This window comes from Schistocerca nitens, chromosome 7 (genome assembly GCF_023898315.1).
Source record: "Schistocerca nitens isolate TAMUIC-IGC-003100 chromosome 7, iqSchNite1.1, whole genome shotgun sequence".
NCBI classification, from domain to species: Eukaryota; Metazoa; Arthropoda; class Insecta; order Orthoptera; family Acrididae; genus Schistocerca; species Schistocerca nitens.
The window spans coordinates 175,651,404-175,667,776 of NC_064620.1; the positions used below are offsets into that span (position 1 = coordinate 175,651,404).

General features: G+C 42.3%; 1 protein-coding gene across 1 annotated transcript in view; it reads left to right on the top strand.

The window, feature by feature from the left end:
- LOC126195328 (RNA-binding protein fusilli) overlaps positions 1 to 16,373 on the top strand; it is a 1,033,937-nt gene that overhangs the window by 517,630 nt on the left and 499,934 nt on the right. Inside the window, exon 6 of the mRNA XM_049933898.1 lies at positions 11,893 to 11,963. The gene's annotated coding sequence lies outside the window, so the exon portion shown is untranslated. The remainder of the gene's footprint in view (positions 1 to 11,892; positions 11,964 to 16,373) is intronic.

Sequence of the window (16,373 nt, forward strand, 5' to 3'; positions counted from 1 at the left end):
AAAGGATTGTGACCAAAAATAAGAAGACAGCTGCAGAAATCTCTACAGAAGTGAGTGTCGCTCTTGCGAACAACAAGGGAGCTCCAGAAAGACGGTATTGCAGGGTAAGCTGGAGTTCTTAAACCACTTTTCAGTGATGCAAATACCCGTAACAGGAAAACGTGGTGCCGAAGTCATAAAAACTGGACTATGGAGCAATGGAAGAAAGTCATTTGATCGTATGAGTCTTGTTGCATAATGTTTTCGAGTTCTGACCAACTTTACGTCCCAGGAGTGAAACATCGTAGCGGCAGTTCGTTGATGATTTTGGGGAGCTGCGCCGTGATATTCCATGGGGCCCAATGGGTACTTTGTAAGGTCGTATTTCAGCCAAGAACTCTGTGAGTATTTTGGCTGATTAGGTGCACCCCATGATCGCTCCGCAGTGGTGATGTTGCGTTCCAAGACGACACGACCCCTGTTCACACAACTCGCACCGTCCAAGACTGTGTTTGTGAGCACGAGGATGAATTGTCGCATCTCCGCTGGTTACCAACATCACCAGATGCTGATATTATACAGCTTTCTGTAGTGTACTGTGGAGGGACGAGTGCGTGAGCGCCATCCACAACCATCGTCGTTACCTGAATTTGCCACCGTTTTGCAGGAAAATTAGTGTAGGATTTCATTGAAAACCACACATGATCTGTATATCCATTGCGAGACGACTGAACTCTGCTTTGAATGCCACGCGCGCGGGGTAGCCGCGCGGTCTTGGGCGCCTTGCTACGGTTCACACGCCGCGGTCTAGGGCGTCTTGTCACGGTTCGCGCGGATCCTCCCGTCGGAGGTGTGAGTCCTCCCTTGGGCATGGGTTTGTGTGTTGTCCGTAGCGTAAGTCTGTTTAAGTTAGATTAAGTAGTGTGTAAGCTTAGGAACCGATGAACTCAGCAGTTTGGTCCCATAAGATCTTACTACAAATTTTTCCAAACCTTGAATGCCTACGGTTTTCCTGCATCGTATTGGCCGTGGTAGTGCGTTGCATTTGTGGTGTTTCCATATTTTTGTCCATTCCATGTAAATGTAAGAGGACGATATGTTCCCTGGTAGAAGTTCTTCGCAGATGTAAGCACCTTCACCATTGAATCAAATGTGATATACCGGGTGATCAAAAAGTCATTATAAATTTGAAAACTTAATAAACCACGGAATAATGTAGTTAGGGAGGTAAAAATTGACACACATGCTTGGAATGACATGGGGTCTTATTAGAACCATCCCATATTGCTAGACGCGTGAAAAATCTCTTGCGCGCGTCGTTTGGTGATGATCGTGTGCTCAGCCGCCACTTTCGTCATGCTTGGCCTCCCAGGTCCCCAGACCTCAGTCCGTGTCATTATTGGCTTTGGGGTTACCTGAAGTCGCAAGTGTATCGTGATCGACCGACATCTCTACGGATGCTGAAAGACAACATCCGACGCCAATGCCTCACCATAACTCCGGACATGCTTTACAGTGCTATTCACAACATTATTCCTCGACTACAGCTGTTGCTGAGGAATGATGGTGGACATATTTAGCATTTCCTGTAAAGAACATCATCTTTGCTTTGTCTTACTTTGTTATGCTAATTATTGCTATTCTGATTAGATGAAGTGCCATCTGTCGGACATTTTGTGAACTTTTGTATTTGTTTGGTTCTAATAAAACCCCGTGTCATTCCCAGCGTATGTGTCAATTTGTACCTCTCTATCTACATTATTCTGTGGTTTATGCAGTTTTCATATTTATACTGACTTTTTGATCACCCGGTATATACTGGAAGATAGATTAGGAAGTTCTGGACGGTAACAAACATAGGAATGCCCTCGGTTTCTAGACGTTTAAATAAGGACGCGCAACAGGAAACTGTAGAACAAAACGGCCGTCGCTCGCTGCCAGACGCCCGTGCAGCAGCAACTCTTGTAAGCGTTACCGCTCGTTGCGTGCGCGGGAGCTGCTTCCTGTTCCCTTATGACAGTGCTTCTTGTTGTACGTCGCACGAAGGTATTGCTGCAGGATGGAGGCAGTGCGTTTCCGGCAGTTTCGTAGACACTGCAGCAGAATATGGCGGAACCCAGACAGCGAGTCCCCGTGTCTTCCGGCCATCCGGCAGCTCTCTGTGAAGTTCATCCCAGCGCGACAGCGCGAACAGGCGGTGGCGCGGGTGGAGTGGACCCTCGCTAGGCGGCAACTCAAATGGAAAGCGTGACTTGCCGCCAAGGTTTGGGTCATCGCTCTGCGGCGCTGGAAGCTATTGCGAGAGACGTGGCACGCTACAGCGGCTCCGCGCTCTGACGTCTTTCCACACCAGCCGACGTGATTCACAGTGCAGGCGCCGTGACGTGTTCCAAATGGGAACATTCGGAGGGACACTCACAGTACACGTGCAGACTGAAATCTAGGGTAAGTGTAAATTCGTGTGGCACTGTTGGCTAGGAGACTCCGAAGGGCAGGTGCAGCCGTCTTAATGGAAAGGATTCACTGTACTTTGCGCACAATGACACTTTTCCTTTGCGAAAAGTGAGAGACGTGTGTTTAAGTGAATCTGGTAAGTGTTGGTGACTACGTGTAACATGCGTGTACGTAGTGTGGTGTCCTGCTTGTGTTGGATACTAGTGAGAGAATGGAGAGGGTGAAACCCGGCGCCGGCACGTAACCCACCTCCTCTCCAATAGCACAAAGAGGGAAAGAGAGCCGCCGAGCTCAAATGTCAGTGTCCGATGGACGGATCACGGTGTCCCGTGCCGTCGCGTCATGAGGCACTGCCGTAAAGGCAAAGGGAAAGCAGCCAACAGCAAGTGGTAGGAAAGATAATAGTATGAGTGGTGATTTTTTACCTACTGCCTTACGAAGTCGTATTTATACTTCTGTTTTCTCACAGATGAAATCCAGATTTGCCGGCCGGAGTGGCCGAGCGGTTCTAGGCGCTACAGTCTGGAACCGCGCGACCGCTACGGTCGCAGGTTAGAATCCTGTCTCGGGCATGGATGTGTATGATGTCCTTAGGTTAGTTAGGTTTCAGTAGTTATAATTTCTAGGGGTCTGATGACCTCAGATGTTAAGTCCCATAGTGCTCAGAGCCATTTGAATCAAATCCAGATTTATTTCGAATTGTTCGAGATTCAATGACAAGCAGACCAGGTTAACCAGAAAAGACAAGGATCCTTTCACAAATATCCGAGTCTCCTGGAACAGTTTCTTCGTACACTGCAAAGAGTACAGCAGACCATCAGTTGAACGCAACATTGATGATCATCTTTTAGTATCCATAGGTCGATCTAAATTCCAGATGTACGTAGTATATTCCCAATAAACTGGAAAATTACGGTTCAAAACTCGTATTCATGTCTGACTCCCATTCTAAGTAGTTGATCGCAGGAAAACCATGCGTAGGACTGCACCAATTTTCAAACATAACCGTACGTAATTGGTTTCCTTCGTTCGCTCTTCTGTCGGAGACATTGTATCAAGGTATAATTGTGGTTGCAACAGTACGAAGGAACAAACAAGAAATTCCCAAAGATTTTGCTAGCCTAAACTGCAACTGGTATCTACAGCAATTCTATACGAATTAACAGTTGGCATTTTTTTCACCAAAGAAAGAGAGAATTGTCTTAGTAGCTTCAAATGTGCATTATATGCCAACTATTTCCTAAACTGCAAAAATTAATTAATTAATTAAAAGAACCAGAAGCCGTTAAATTTTACAATGAAGCGGAAGGACGGGTCTACTCATTTGATCGAATGTGCAAGAACGCACACAACTTTGACTTATAGCTGTGTTTTATAGATTACGGAAAGCAAGTGGAATTAATGCCTATTTATGCAGCAGGGATTGGCAATAAGGAGTCTCCCAAGTGAACTGAGGTTGGAGCTGGAATCTGTACAAAAGGAAAATAATTATTTGCGAGTTAACTCATCGAAGGAAGGCGACAAATCATCTGCATTGGGTCCAAACAAGATCGCTGCAAAGTCTGCAAAAACAGCGACAAGAAGTATACAGTGAAGTGCAGTGTCTGTAAGAATTTCATGTGTGGTGAGCGTAGGGAAGTTGAGCATAGGGAGGTTATTGGAAAAAATAGCTGCTCCTTCATCCCCCTTCTCTCTGCCGATCTCCCCCCTCCCTCCCCCAACCACCTATCTGACCTCTTATCCCCCTCTCTTAATCTGAGCGTTGTTTGTTGTTATTGTTAACGAAATATTGAATCGAAATTGAAGTCGATTAAAATGAATGGGTAAACTGATTGGTATCGTTGGTGTGTCTGGTATGAGAGACACCTCGTCAACTGCCCGGTCTGCTTATGACAGTACATACTCGTGGGCACCGCTGCCAGCAGTCATGTATAGTGGCTACATTTCCTGCCAGGTTTGCAGTATCGTGGAAGGAACATCCAGCTTCTCGTAGCCCTATTACATGATCTCGTTCAAACTCAGTGAGGTGTTGATAATGGCGTCTTTGTCACTTTAAAGGCATTCTTAACTAACATCAGCTCACCACGTCCAATCTCAAATGTAACTATCGCTCACGGCCGTTACTGCACATATTTAAAGCAAACCTGATTGACATCGTCATAGTTGAGCTACTAGCGCCATTCTTATGTGACTGGTGCAAAATTTGAGTAGATATCATCTTCCAGATGCAGAAACACACCTAGCAACTTTCGTGTATGTCGCACAGCTCCTTCTTGGCGCTGCGATTTCTTTCCGTCAGAGTATATATTAGGAGAAAGAAATTACATGGGAGGAATATTTTGTCTAATTGTTTACATACCCTCGCATCATAGTTGAAACTGACTGCGAAAAAAAAAACCGAAACCGCATTTTTTCGTAGTACAGCGCAGCATTTTCTGTCCCGCACTCGGTGTAAATAAGCTGTACATTGTCCGTTTTTAAAAAAAATCTACGGCCAACGTTTTTCTGAGTGTTTATTAGCGTATCGAGTAAATATTTGAAATAAATCGGTCAAGAACATTAACCTATACATTGTCGTTTTTTTTTAAAAAAAAAACAAAGTCTACAGCCAACGTTAGTCAGAATGTTTATTAGCGTATCGAGTAAGCGTTTGAAATAAATCTGTCAAGAACATTTCGAAATTTTTGGTAACAGTGTTTCCCCTTTCTATAAAATATATGTATTTATATATTATATACATTAAAAATGTGGAGCCTGTGTGCGTCTGAATGTTCATTGGAGTGTCGTGTAAGAATTTGAAGTACATTTTTAAATCTTATCGAAATTTTTGGTAACAATGATTCTGCCTTATATATACATACATCATATCTGTCAGAATATTCGTTAGAGTATTGTATAAGAATTTGAAGTAAATTGACCAAGAACTTGTCGAGTGTTTTTCTAATGACACTTCCTCTTTATATAATTAGGTACGAATTTATATATCATATGTATTAGAATAATATATACCAATGTCCGTTGTAATGTTCATTACAGCTTCGTTAAAAAGTTAGTCAGTCAAGAAATTTTCAAAATTTTTGGAACCATTATTTCTCCTTCGTGCATTACATATGTATTTATATATGATGTATATTGAAAGTACAGAGCCTATGTCTGTCCGAATGTTCATTACAGTATCGAATAAAACTTTGAAGAAAAGAAATTATTGGTAAGAATGTTCCCCATTTGTATAATAGATATATATTGATATATTATATATATTTTACAAATATAGCTAATGTTCGTCTGAATGTTCATTAAAGTACCATTTGTGTATTTATAAAAGATGTTACTAATTAAGGGTTAAGAATATTGTTTTAATGGTACGGAAAACAGATTTTTTTATGAAGTGGATTTAAAACAATATTAAATTTGTGTGCCATGTCTAAGTCCAACGGAGCCGTGTTAAGGGATAAATTGGTTTCTGTGGTGTAACGGCGAAGGGACAGGAGGTGAGGGGGGGGGGTGGAAGTTTAGGGGAAGGTAGTTCGCTGGATTGCGGTCATGTGCTTTTCTCCTTCATAGCTCTACAAAGCGGGTGAATCGCCACTTTATCTACCCCACTTCGCCACAAGAAGCAGCTACAGCGTGTCTTACAAAGTTATAACGGGCCTGCACAGCGCGCCTTATGAATCAGTAGCAACGCACTGCGCAGCGATGTCTGCCGGGTGGTGTGTTTATTTTCCATGAAGTGCATTTGCAGGGAATGCAGATATGAATTACGAATAATACTAACGCAAGTAACGCTCATGGAGAGAATCTATGTCAATTTCAGCACTGTGTTGTACACTGCTGAAGGGAAAACGGATTCTTAGTCATCATGTACGACAGCTGTAGTGTTCTCCCTGGAAATGCGACGTCCTCCACCACGAGAGCAGGCTGATTTCCAGTTTACGGAAAGACTGTACATCCCCAGCGTTTCCTGCCCACTATTCTTATGTGACCAGACAAAATATCAGACTTAGATGTGGTGCACACATTCAATATCTGTTTTTAATCCACTTCATTTAATTTCATCCCGTTATAACAGCATTGTCAGTAGATAATCTGCGATGTTTCCATCCCCTGCAGTGCAAAAGCTATTAGACCTAGCGAGAGAAATGAATAGGTTCTTTTTTGTAGGATATTTAATGAAATTTAATTTTGTACTAGGAAAAAATTTCGAATTATTCAGGAAAAACATAATAAAGTGACATTTAAATGGCTCCCCAGCACTACACTCACACCCCATCGATTCAGACTTTTAGTGTGTTGTTCATGGCACTCTTTCCTATCTCCGTACAAAAAGTAGCGACTTCACGAGTATTTTCCGTCAGTCGACCTCTTTTAGTCTTAACTGGGCAATAATATTTGTTCGGTGCACGCGCATTACTTGGAGATCTGGCCGATACACGTGGGAGGATGAAGTCATGGAAAAACATATTCATACACCGTTATTCGTGCAGAATACCCTTACTTATTAGAACTTAAGATCACAACTACAGATGCTGTTAGGTAAACTAACAGTATGGGGTTTCCTCCCTACTCTTTAGTTATAAAAGGGTCAAGTATATTGCTCTGTGCAAGGAGTAAATAAAAATTCTGTACCAGCTGACTTCACACAGTAGCGAAAGAAGTATCCATACATACAAATAAAATTACAATCTACATAAATACAGCGACAATGTTAATACGTTGTAGGAAGTTCTCTTCTATGTATCACTTCAGTTAACCTCTTTGGCATAGTATGAATCTTTTTTTTTTTTTTTTTTTTTTTTAAGTCACTGAGGTAATATTTTTCTTTCAAAAGTATTCCAAAGATGTTCAATTGGATTAAGGTTTGCGTACTGTGCTGGAAGTTTGAGAACGTGGGGAGTGTGGTACAACAACCACAGACGAACAATTTCCGCTGTAAGGATAGGGTCATTATTTCGTGGAAAGTAGTGATCAGTGCCTAAACCCAAGCTAGAATCACTTGTAGACTTTTCTTTAGGGTATTTAAGTACTGAAATCCATTCGTGTTACCTTAAACAAAAACAAGTTGACCAAAACCAGATGTAGCCATACAATCCCATACCATAATTGCTCCACCACCGCACTTTACTGTAGGTTGAATGTGTTTGAGATCCAGCTCAGTATTTTGCCGTCTCCACACCAAAATTCTGCCAACAAATTTGCGTGAGTGATATTTGACGCTCCTTGTTCCAATTTTTAATCCACCTTTATTTCTGCTTGTATCAAGGAAGAGCAATTAACACAGCGGCAGCTTGTTTATCGTCAACAGTCCGAACCACAATATTGTTGCACAGTATTATTGAGCAGTGTAGGGAGAACATCAGTAATATTGCACAATATTATTGTGCAGTACTATTGACCGTCTGGGGCCCGCTTTAGAGTAATCATCCAGCGCAAGTTCTAATATCACTTTTAAAGGGCTATAAACAATTGAGTTTTCTTCATTACCTGTGCACTTATCTTCATTACCTGTGCACTTATTTACAGTACCAACATAACAGCTAGTAAATGTTTGTAAAAAAATTTTGCTTCCTGATGGGCTTGATGTAACACTAAAAGAGAGTTGACGAACGGTAGTTAGTTCATCGTTGGAGCTCCATGCACAGTGTACTTTTTTTAGTTTATACTCATTTTGACTTATTACGTTTCACGACCTCATTCTGATAGGTCAACAACGATCCTGCAAAAGACAAACGAAAACGATTGTGGCCATTGTAACAGTTCGCTGGCAGTTTAACGTAATTCCCTGTTTTCCATTGATAATCGAAAATACAGTATATGCACACAACCATGTTGGCTTTGGATGTGAATATTGCTTTCTCCACATCCTCCCAAAATTCGTGTAGCTTCTCTGATCTGCTCTGTGCGATTCCGCTAGATTATTCCGTGGACGATGGCCAGTGTTTGTCTCCAGAACAAGCCATGAAGGCCCAGTGGTACCGACCGGCCGCCGTGTCATTCCCAGGCCGTAGGCGTTACTGGATGCGGATTTGGAGGGACATGTCGTCTGCACACCGCTGTCCCGGCCGTATGTGAGTTTCCGAGACCGGAGCCGCTACTTCTCAATCAAGTAGCTCCTCGGTTTGCCTCACAAGGGCTGAGTGCACCCCGCTTGGCAACAGCGCTCAGCAGACCGGATGGTCACCCATCCAAGTGCTAGGCCAGCCCGACAGCGCTTAACTTCGGTGATCTGACGGGAACCGGTGTTACCACGGCGGCAAGCCGTTGGCATTGTTTGTCTTCACTGCACCCGTAAAGGAGACCGTGTACTATCTGCCGTTTTGGCTGCTAAAATACATAATTATTGTTGCGAATCCCTTATTGATTATAAAACTTGTGACTAACAGTAAGTGAGACACTATTCTTACCAAAGTTTTCTCTTTCACGATATTCCTCCGAACTGTAAGCAGTGTGATCTGTACCTCTGGTTTCGTACTGTCGATTTTATTCTTCGCAGCCCACAGGAGATATGAACAGGGAGAGTAATAATCGATTATTCGAATCTGAAACATACACATACTGTGACTCGGAGGAAACACAATTGGAATGCGATTGGCGACATGCAGCTTATATACAAGGTTACTGTGGAAAGCGCCAAGAGGTCGCCGAATTCAAAGTAGTCGGCGGGCGCTATGTCCCTACCAAGTAACATTAGCACCACAACATTTACCAGAAATTATGCACTACATGTTACGGGAACAACAGACAAGGCAAGAGAATGTATGAATGAGGCTAATATGTCGGACGGCGTCACTTGCATTCACTAATTATTGCCTGGAGAAATAGAAAGGTATGCTACTAGTCGTTGGGCTAAGCGTTTCGTTATATTTTCCACAAGAATGTTGTGTAAGTACCTAGTAAACCGCGAACAATAGCTTGATCTTGTTTTGACATATTGGCTTTTCAGTTTTGTATCTCTGAACATATTAAGCAGCAATAACTTAATTTTTTTACGAAAGAATGCTTGTGTATGTCTCTTAGCATTTTTTATTGTCTTTGTCTTCCTTCTTTGTATTTGTCTCTGTTGTGAGTCTTCTGGTGATTTCGGAGTTAATAATTTCATCATCATCATCTTTTTCTTCTTCTTATTTAGACGCCATCTGCTCGTAAAAGTTTGGATATTCACGTAGCTCGCTCTGATCTTGACAGTGCTCATGGAAAGTTTTTGCTGATGTATCTCTGTGCTATCTTCGAATGGCTTTCAGCCACGTATATTTGCCATGTATATGTGTATCAATAATAATAGTTTGTTGTCATTGATATCTCTCGCCCCTCATAATATGTCCAAAATATTGTATCATTCTTTGTTTTATAATAGGTACCAGTTCATTTTGCATCTTTATTTAACGAAGGATTTCAGTATTTGATATTTTTAATATCCAGGGTATGCGCAAAATAGTAGTAAATTTCAAAAACATCAATTTGTTTTTAATTACTTGGGCCTAATTCCAGCTTTCATATCCATAACGGGGAGTTTGTAGTTTCGACTCATTCTGTTTCTCAGTTGCACACTTGAGGTCGCAGTTCATGAAGAGTTTTCTCGTGGTGATGAACTGATTCCTGGCCTTTTCAGTTTTGGATTTAACCCCCCGCTTTGAGTCGCATTATTGGTCTAAAATTAAATCTAAGTGTTTGATAGAGAACACTTGTTCATCTGTGTTGCTTTAATAATTTATTAAATATAATTTTCGTGTCCCCTAATAATATTTTTCGGAAGAATTCTCTGCCATTTAGGCCCGTGTGGTTTTTGAGGAGACAAGAAATTTCAAGATTTTGTTTTTCCTGTTTGTGCCAACAAGACGATGTCTTGGGTCAATTGCTCATGCGTTTATTGTTGAAGCCTTCATCGTTTCGTGGTGTGAAAAAAGTGCCACAGCGTTTTGGTAGTGGGCTTACTCAGAAGTTCTGTTCATATGGGCTCTTACTCTTTTTATGACACTTCGGGTCAGTAAATTTTTTCATGATGATTCTTAAGTTATCTTCTGATGTTTACTAATTAGCTGCCGGCCGGAGTGGTCAAGCGGTTCTAGGCGCTACAGTCTGGAACCGCGCGACCGCTACGGTCTCAGATTCGAATCCTGCCTCGGACATGGATGTGTGTGATGTCCTTAGGCTAGTTAGGTTTAAATAGTTCTAAGTTCTAGGGGACTGATGACCTCAGAAGTTAAGTCCCATAGTGCTCAGAGCCATTTGAACTGATTAGCTAAAGTAGATTTTTGCTGCACACTCTTGTAATTTAATTGTTGCATTGCAGTCCTTCAGTTGGAATTTCGGTATATCATTTTGTACATACTATGCTGTATCTATCATGCTGATCGTTTCTGTTAATCCTATCCCGCTTGCTTAAAGATCTTGATGGATCCATTGACACAGCCTACATATCTAAAGTGTTGCAAATTTTATATTTTGCTGTCGATGAAACATATTGTAGCGCTGGTTTGGTGTTTGTCATGGTAAGGCAACTGAAGATGAGTCTCTGACGCTATGTATCTGAAGATTTTGATTTGAACTTCTGTTTTGTTTCCACAGAATTGTCAGAATATTAATGCAAATTTAAAAGCAGTGTTTATATGTTTAACTTTTCGAAGTTTTGAACGAGTGTTAAACGGATCTAAATATGTTTCATGGATTCTGTAGTATTATTACCTAATAAAACCGTTTTAAAGAGTGGTTGCCACCGAAAAAAAACTACTTTCGCTTATTTTTCGTTGAAGTTTCACTTACTTTCTTCTTCGTAGCAGCAATTTTGTCAGTGGCGTTTGATGGAGTTGAATTACAAATTCGTACTTGCTTGCTGTCACGTTCCTACGACAGAAGCATTTTACATTTGCTTCAAGTATCCCAAATACGATACTGAAATGCTCTTCCTAAAATGTTTATCTTGTGTTGTCCTCAAATGCGAGACCCACTGCTGACTCGAATTCTTCACATGTAGAACTTCAATAGGGATATTACGTATTCATTGATATGAGATTGCCCTCCATCTCACTACTAGTCAGGTCTTCCATCGCAACTTCACTCATTCAAGGTTGTGGCTGGCTTGCCTTGTACTTTCAAAATTAACATATTTATCACTTTACGGTACTTGTTTTTGACTCATTTTTAGGTAAAGTACTAACACCAATCGCTTAAAACAGTTAGCAGCAAACAACGGTGCAGTGCAACTGATGAGAAATTGAACAAAATCGTAATAATAAGCACATTTTACCCAGTTTCTCCTTCCCCCTCTTTTTCGTAGAAATTTGTCAGACTTATCATTGGAATCTTACAGTTTTCAGGGATAAAGGGGAATGAAGCAGACTACACACACACACACACACACACACACACATCACACACACACACATTGCGCTCCTTTTAACAGACTTGCCTTGTATTTGGGGTATTTTCATCCGATCATTCTGATTCAGGTTTTCTGTGTTTCAGGTAAATGTCGGAGTTGCTCCTACTGTAAGGCCACGGCCGACTACTTCTCGCATCCTTGTCCGTCTAGACCTGTAAGTATATGTTGATGGCTGTATATATGAATTTGTTTTTTTTATTTTTAAGGAGTGATACCACATGCCCAATATCCTACGGGCCTACTGACGAATAAAATTACTACTACTTCTACTACTGCTTCTCCTACTACAAAAGCTGTAGTAGCAGTAACAGTAGTAGTAGTAGTAGTAGTAGTAGTTGTTGTTGTTGTTGTACGAAGAGTCGAAGGACATGGAGGCGTGGCAGTAATTGAGAAGGAAGTAAGACGGGGCTGTAGCTTGATAAAAACTGTGAGGTAACTTCTTAGCAGATTAAAACTGTGTGCCCGACCGAGACTCGAACTCGTGACCTTTGCCTTTCAGGGGCAAGTGGTCTACCATCTGAGCTATCCAAGCACGAGTCACGACCCGTCCTCACAGCTTCATTTCCGCCAGTACCTCGTCTCCTACCTTCCAAACTTTACAGAAGCTCTCCTGCGAACCTTGCAGAACTAGCACTCCTGGAAGAAAGGATATTGCTGAGACGTGGCTTAGCCACAGCCTGGGGGATGTTTCCAGAATGAGATTTTCACTCTGCAGCGGAGTGTGCGCTGATATGAAACTTCCTGGAAGATTAAAACTGTGTGCCGACCCGAGACTCGAACTCCGTCTCGGTCTCCACAAAGGTCCCGAATTAAATTTCTACCTCCGCAGTACCTCATGAAGTGATGGTTGTGATACTGTTGATGATGATGATCAGTCCGTCGGAAGGGTACATTAAGTTCGGTGGCTCCCTTCGTGCTTCTCGGTACCAGCTTTCTCACTCTCCCATGTCATCATCATCATCATACAACAGCGATAGCGTTCTCGCTTCCCGCGCCCGGGTTCCCGGGTTCGATTCCCGGCGGGGTCAGGGATTTTCTCTGCCTCGTGATGACTGGGTGTTGTGTGGTGTCCTTAGGTTAGTTAGGTTTAAGTAGTTCTAAGTTCTAGGGGACTGATGACCATAGATGTTAAGTCCCATAGTGCTCAGAGCCATTTGAACCATCATACAACAAGAACAAACCTACACTATACACTTATCCATCATTACACTCACATACCTTCTACAAATATACACATGGTTCAGCTCCCACGTATCCAAGGAAGGTGCCAATGTGCCCGAAGAAAGAACACGCTTTCCGACAGGCGGTTTTTCAAGCCGACAGTGTCATATTACATCTTTAGAGGCGGTTGGCCAGTGAGCGATTGAACATTAGGGGAAAAAAGTTGGATATTCGCAAAATTTCGTATAATGATAGGAGGGAGAGTCATGAACAACTTACTAAGATTCCTCACCAGTGGCGTAAGTGCGTGATAGGTGAGATGTTTAATGGTCGCTATTTTAGGTATTTCTTGAACAACTCGAAAACCTCGGCTTCTAGCAAAGATGTTTCCGAGTACAAAATTAAACTACATTAAATTTCTTACAAAAAAATGGACCTATTCTTTTTCTTCACTAGGACTAATAGTCTTCGCATTGCAGGTGGAAAGATAGCAGACTATTAAAATAGTGTTTTAGTGGTATGAAATTACTGTTTAGTAATAAATCAAGTCTTCATTGGCTGGTCTACGTGTACGGACTTTTGAAGATCAGTTGAACGGATTAGATGGTATCTCGATAAAACGCGCTGAAAGTAAGAGATGAGATTTGTTATTTGCGCACCAAAATAATTGAAATGGTTCAAATGGCTCTGAGCACTATGGGACTCAACATCTTAGGTCATAAGTCCCCTAGAACTTAGAACTACTTAAACCTAACTAACCTAAGGACATCACACACAGCCATGCCCGAGGCAGGATTCGAACCTGCGACCGTAGCAGTCCCGCGGTTCCAGACTGCAGCGCCAGAACCGCACGGCCACCGCGGCCGGCAAAATATTTGAGGACAGTGGAAATAGAGAGTGTATAAATCGTAGATGTACAATAGCAAGACAGGCTTGCGTGAAAAACTGATGTATATATACATCGAATTACAAGTTAATTATTAGGAAGTGTTTTGTGATTGTAGTCTTATATGAAAATCAAATGTGTACTGTAAATAATACAAACAGAACGAAAATAGAAGCGTCTGAATTGTAGAATTGCAGAAAATTGCCGAAGACTGGGTGAATATATCGACTAACTAACGAGAAGTTATGGAATCGAATTGGGGATACAAGAACTTGTCGTAACCTTTACGACAAAGCCGTACTAAAAGAAAGGACATGTTGTTACGACACATTATGAATCATCAAGAAGTCCTGAATTTGTTAATGTATAAGGGGCATTCAAATGAAACCCGGTCACTAGTGTAAAGTAGCGGTAATGATCTTATTAACTCAGAAAGTGTAATTATACAGAGCACACATACTCAAAAACAGTCGCCAAAACTGTTGGCAAATTTATCCCATTGCGACACTGGCCGGTCGGTTCCATCCATGAAGAAGCTAGTAGGCTGCTGTCGGATCCAGGCCTGGACCCAGTCACACGCTTCGTCGTCCGTTGCGAATCGATGTCCGCGAATAGCTTGTTTGTTTTATATGTCCAAACACGCTAAAGTCACACGGTGAAAGGTCGGGACTGTACGGTGGATGTTCCAGGGTTTCACACCTACGTCAGAGATGGTCTTCCAACCAGCCCAGGATGCCCCTCAAGGAATCGTTTGCGCCATTCCACAGCCCTTGAACGACTGAGACTGTACTCACCGTACACAGCCTTCACCCGTCGATACATTTCACGGCCTCCAGCTCCCTCCGCCACCAAAATCGGATCACTTCTTGTTGCTCGTTCTTACTCGCCTGCATGTTCGGTAGTGGACGATAACTTGTGTGACCACCTTCTCTTCGGCGTGAAACCTCACTGGCGTTATGCAACATCAAACGGTGCGCACGCGTCAGTGTGTCTACCAATAGATGGCGACTCCATATCCGCAGTTACTTGGTGCCACGTTACGTGTAAGGCAGAGGTGGACGCACTGACCAGGTTTCATTTGAATGAACCTCATAGACAAGTGTTAAAGGGTAAAAGTTGTAGGATATAAAGTCTTCATTGCATTAGGCACCTGCAAATGGGTGTGTGCAATAGTTACACACTTGTGAAAGTACTATCAGAAGCTGGAGAATTGCATGAAATCCGTGTATGGGCTATTCATTAAAACAGCAAAACAGCAGCAGTAGACCCTCGTAGTGTTACTGGATCTTATGGTGTCGTGTCCTTTCCGATCGTGGGCTTTGTTACCCTTTACGTCAGTGTGCTGTTTCCGACCACAAATATTTCAACCGTGGCTTCTCCCGAAAGGGGGGGGGGGAGTAGCTCTGATCGGAAATGCCAGGTGCAAAAATGTTTGGTGTTAGCCGTTGCTTTCTCGACCGTTTTGTAATAAGAATATTCCTTTACATTTTATCCACGTTTAGGACAGACTACATACATAGTAGATAGGCATTTTAAATGCTTTTTAAATTATTTTTGGTCGCATTAAAAAGAAAACAAAAGATTAAATTGGCGCGAGTTAAACGAGCAGCAATGACGTGTGGACTCCTTTTTAAATACGTCCGATTGCCGAGGGCGTTGTTAGGTGGGAACCTAGAAGTAGAGCTTAATTACATTTATATTCTTGCTTATCACAAATATTTGGCTGTTAATTTCCGAGTATGTCGCGATTTTCGAGGGTGTGGTTAGGCAGGAACCTAAGAGCATAGCCGCAATTGATGCATGTGAAGCGAGCAGGCACTGTGGTACACCTTTTTGTTGCCTCTTCAAAGGACGCCGCAACAGTGAGAGAGCCTGTGGTCGGAAATACCACGGTGCAAATCTGGTTGGTGGTAAGTGGAACGGTATCTGCGGCACCTACAATGGGCATTCAAGTGAAAATAAGACAGGTGAAAAAAAGTTAAGCTGTTTATTATTACAAAAGTAATCGCCATAACTGTTAACACTATGAGCCAAGACGGTCAGTGTCTTCATGGAAAAGTGTTTGCGGTTGTCTACAGAACCATTATTGTACCCAGTCCAGAGGTGCAAACTCTCCCGATTTAAGCGGGAGACTCCCGATTTTTCCTTCTTCCTCCCGATCTCCCGTCAGTGAAGACCGATCTCCCGATTTTCAGAGCAGTTTCAATACTTTCCTTACTATCTGAAAATCCTGCGCCTTCAATATATTGGTGGATGATAAGGTATGGCTGCTACATGTCTATGTTAACTTGGTAGATTGGTGCGGTGGCTGTCGGGAGCGGCAGTAGGCGTAGCTCGCGCTTCGTATCTACAAGGAAGTAAGGAACTTATCGTCCGCTTCTGGTAGCACCAGCGCAATCGTAAAGTTATCGTGGACAAGGAGTAGTCGATAGTTGTTCCAAGCGAAGTGATTCACATTGTTGTGTCTAAAAGGCAGTGTTTCCATTCAAAGATGAAGTTTTAATGCATGCAGAAGTT